Genomic DNA, 5,107 nt, shown 5'->3' on the forward strand with positions numbered 1-5,107 from the left:
TCTATGACCACCAATTTTTTTAGTTCCATTTATAATGATTAAAAAGGAAATAAATCAGCATCTTTACAAATTTCAATAAAATCTAGTGAAGATATTTTCTCTTTGTTTAGCCTTCGTTGATTCATCCACGTCTAGACACAAAAAGATTCCAACAAGAAGTAAAGAAAATTCGTAACTTTTTTTCCCTATAAATAGAGTTATCGGGAAACACTCAAATCATCAAAGTTTAGCTTCCTCTTCTTCTTCCTCTCTTCCGATCTTCCACTCTTGCATGTCACTTTTTCTTAACTTTTATTTTCATGACTAAAGAGTGAGGTTGTGTTGGTGATGCAGCTGACAGAAGATAGAGAGCACATATGATGAGTATATAGTTAGTCTATATCTCTCTCTTTGTGCTTTCTATTCTTCTGTCATCGCCTTCTGCCCCTCACTTTTTTGTATTTCGTTGTATTAAAAAAATCAATATAAATCTGCATCTCCATCATCTTAGCCAGCATAAATAAGCTGTAACATCCTTCCAGATCTTTGGGAACGACATGCTTGATATATGCAACATGACGAAGTCTAGTCTACAGCAATACAATCGAACAAGCTACAAGTGTAAGTGTAATTTTTTCATTTAAGGAGGAGGCAGTGTGATCTTGTTGACAGAAGATAGAGAGCACAGATGATGAAGTGCATGAAGCCTGCATCTCACTCGTTTGTGCCCTCTATTCTTCTGTCAGCACCCTCGGGCCTCAAGTTTGCACCATGTAGTGTTCATTCTTAGTTATATAATAAAGCCTTTCTCCATCTTCATTTGAGGGTGCAGCCACAGGAAAGAAAAAGAGAGAGATAAAATCTAGAGGGAAAGAGGGTGCAGCCACAGATGACGAAGTGCATGAAGCCTGCATCTCACTCGTCTGTGCCCTCTATTCTTCTGTCAGCACCCTCAGGCCTCAAGTTTGCACCATGTAGTGTTCATTCTTAGTTATATAATAAAGCCTCTCTCCATCGTCATTTGAGGGTGCAGCCACAGGAAAGAAAAAGAGAGAGATAAAATCTAGAGGGAAAGAGTAATGCAAGAAATCTTTGATAATAGAAACATGGATAGCACCCACCCAATTGAAGGCATAAAACTGCAGCCTTCGGTTTAGGAAAATCTATGATCGTCGATTTAGGTTCGAGACAAGGCTCCAGACATCCCCTTGATGATTCTGTAAGTCTTCACAAAAGAGAGTAACTGAGTTTGTGTGGGTTTATAGAATCAACAAAATAATTATACAAATTCATTGGAATTTTTGAATAGTTCGCTAGGATAAGATTAGTTCACTTATTTGAGTAGTTCACTACTGATTTTAAATATGAAATGTAGATAAACTATAGAAATTGACTAGGCATTTATTCTGTTTGGCGATAATGAAAATCTGCCAAAAGGTAAAATTGAAATGGTAATATTAACGATGGTAATCTCTTCAAGTTGCCCATCGTTAAATGATGTTCACGGGATTTGAATGAATAACAATTCAGATTTTTTCATTGCGTTTCTGGTTCTAATAAATACATGTGTAGATGTTTGACAGGAATCCCTGCAACGTATGAACTACCTCAAATTAAAGGTGAGTAGAATATGTTATTCATCTGCCTTCTTTGAATGTTTGAATTTAATTTGTGATATACATTTCTTTCATGGAAATCTTGAGTGAAGATGTAGTAGCTTGATTAGTTTATATAGCAGTATTGAAGAGAGCATGGCCTATGTCTATGTGGTAGTACTGATGAATAAACTCCTACATAGTTTCTTATTTTATGGTTCTGGAAATATTGATGCTTGCAAGTCTATTGTTCTATTTGATAACTCAATCATGAATATTCTTCAGCACTTGCAATTAAATAAGAAGAAAAAAAATGAAGATTAAGACCCAGCTCAAGTGATTAAAAAATGAAATCTTAACAAATTAGAGATCTAAGATCGAGTCTCCTCTGGGGAGCGACTAGGGGATCAAATTAAAATAATAAAGAAGAAAAATCATAAAAACCAAATATTTGTTCTAAAAATATCACTACAAGGAATATGATTTTTGCCGACCTATAGATTGGTTGCTAAATATCAAATATTCATCGGTATTGCGAATTCTCGACTACAAAATGTTGGTAGGAAGCTGGTCGCCGCGAGGAAAAAATTGGTCGGGGAAAATATACCTTTGCCAACCAAGAAATTTAAGTCGAGTAAACATTAGTTGACCATATTAGGTTAGTTGGAAAAATCTCCATTCGAAGCCAAGAAAAATATAGGCTGACTCCCGACCAAGAAATTTTATTCGAGTAAATATTTCGGACCATATTAGGTTAATCAGGAAAATTCTCCACATTTCCCAACTATGATTTTATTCCCCAAACGTAATTTATTTTAATTTCAACCAACACAATAATCAAAATACCAAAACGGATTACTAGTCCAACTCAAACACAATGTAACAACGAAAATCAAAATCATGATATATCCGAAATCAAAACGCAACAGTCACAATTCAAAAGCCTCTAGCAAAGTACATACAAGGCAAAATAATGTATTATACAAGTCAGTTCTAGTTCCAAAATGCATAACTATGTATATATATGTAGTCCAAGACAAAAACATCGGCAATGATAACATTGAATTGCAATCTCCAACAATAGTAGTGGGTTGTACTCCTTGACTCTCATTCTCATCTCCCTCAACACGTGCCTCGTGTGGTCTGTATGCTTGCCATCTCCTCCTGCACGACCACAGGAAAGTATTAATATTGTATTTTAAAGTTAACATAGAAATTAAATATAAATTTCTTATTCAGGAGTTAAAATAGAAGTTTGTTTCGATGCCATGATTAATAATCAAATATTACTCCATCAACTGATTCAAGTTTTGGAACCACCCCTTTGGCCTTCCCTTTCAAATTCATGCACCAATCTAATAAAGGAAAAATGGACCACAACTCCACACCACCAGTTCATATTTCCTTTCCCTTTTTAAAAAAACAATTCCAGTAATGCATTCGTGTGATGCTATTAGATATTTACCAACACTATAAAGCAGATAGACACAAGGAGCATCTGGCATTTTTGTAGATTTGTTTTATATTCTGCTGTGCAAAATGTATAAGTCAGACCATTTGCTGCGTGGCCCATAACCTGTCCTGTGAAATGTATGCTTCCTTTCTAGTCACTACGTTTTCTGACTGGTCCTTGGTACTCTTCAATGGTCCATGTGCAATAAGCCAAATCATGTTACAGTTGATTTTAGATATAACAAGACTTTCATATATTAGATAATAGTAATACGAACACACTTCAATTTGGTTGGAAGGGGAAACAAAGTTTATATATAAAAAAAAAAAAAAAAAACTAGAATAACTTGTTTGGCCAAAGAAAACATTTGAGACTAAACTTCTCAACAACTCAATGTGAAAAACTTTTGAGGCTAAGTATCTCAATATATTATTCTGGTGCTCAAATGAGCAAAAACAACAATCAGGAAGATACTGAAAACAATCAGAAAATCAAAATTCGCTTCTAATCCTATTCATCATGCTGCTCTCCGATAATCTCATCATCCTCTTCAACAACTGGCATAGGTAGAATGACAAATTCCTCCAATGTCACCTCTGACTCGGTCTTGTAGATGAAAATTGCCTCGCTTAGATAGTCTTTCCAATGGTTGGAAAGAGCGTCATAAAAGACCTAATGGTTCGAGTTTTGAGCAAACATCTCTCCTTAAGACTCTTGCCAATATACGCTCTCCTCTTGTCAACAAGAATACTATATTTAGATGTTATAAAATGTATAAATTGTTGTAGTATAAGTTCTTGATGGCATAGGCATGAGTGACCCTAAGTTCATATCTTCTCGTTTCCTTCCATACAAACTCGAACTCATTAATGTGTCACGCAAGGTAATGTCTGGGTCCAAGTAAAACTCCTCATATGCTCGCAAGGTTAAAATTGTGCATCAATCATGTAGACTTCGTAGCTGTGTATTTCATTCTACCTATAATGTCCTAGTTCTAGTCCAATCATAAGTCCAGTGCATTCATAATATCAAGACAAATAATTTAAATGTGAACTTTTATAATTGCTCAATTTAAATTACACGTACCTAGTCTGAAATAATTTAAAATAATTATATTCCTACAAAGTTGGTGTACAAAAGTGGAGTGCCAAAGTGTGTTGGAAAAAATAAGTCTTCTGTAATGTAATACCCGACACTTGGAAACATAACTTGAGTAAATTAACGAGTAATACGAAACTAAAGACATCACATACGAAATGATTTAGTTATTTTACCATAATATCATTAAAATGTCTCCTATTTTTATCTTTATTTTTCTTTTTAAATGGTTCATAAAGGTCCAATGATTAAGTGTGTAATGAAACTGAACTCAATCCAATGACATAGGGTCATAGACATTTCAATGCTAACCATTCTAGAGAGCAACTTGATTATGCAAATTTTATTTATAAAAAATTCTTGACATAATTTATAATAATAAAATACTTCAAATCCACAGGTCAACATAAAATTCATCCAAGTACAACATTTTAAAAATTTAGAAACTAGCTTCATTTTGTCACAGCATCAATGTATACAAGAAGGTGCAAACATTCACCAAAATTCTTTGACAAGGTGTGTACTATAGGTAATTGACACCAAAAAAATCAAGAAATTTTTTGTAATTCATATTGTAGGCTTATAATTCATCCACAAATAAATTGATAAAATTTCAAGTTCAATCTCATTTGATAAGAGTGTCAACCAATTAGGCAAAAGGAATAGAAAGAGATTTACAAAACATGAGAAATACTCTGTACTTCTAATCACAATTAACAATCTAAAAGGTCACAATAATTTTTGAATTTAGAGGGCAAACTCATAAATATCAAAATTTCATAATTTATCTCAACCAATAAGGGCATCTATTTAATTCATGAAGTGTACAAAATAGTTTTCCGAAAAGCACTGCCCTCATTCACTAAAACTCACATCACTAACTCCATAGTTGTGCAAATGACACGTTCCAAATCCTAGAGGCAAAAATCTCATTCGGCTGTCAAGTGCAATTGGATTAACCTTGAAATTTGAATTATACTTC

This window comes from Olea europaea, chromosome 14 (genome assembly GCF_002742605.1).
Source record: "Olea europaea var. sylvestris chromosome 14, O_europaea_v1, whole genome shotgun sequence".
Taxonomy (NCBI): Eukaryota; Viridiplantae; Streptophyta; class Magnoliopsida; order Lamiales; family Oleaceae; genus Olea; species Olea europaea.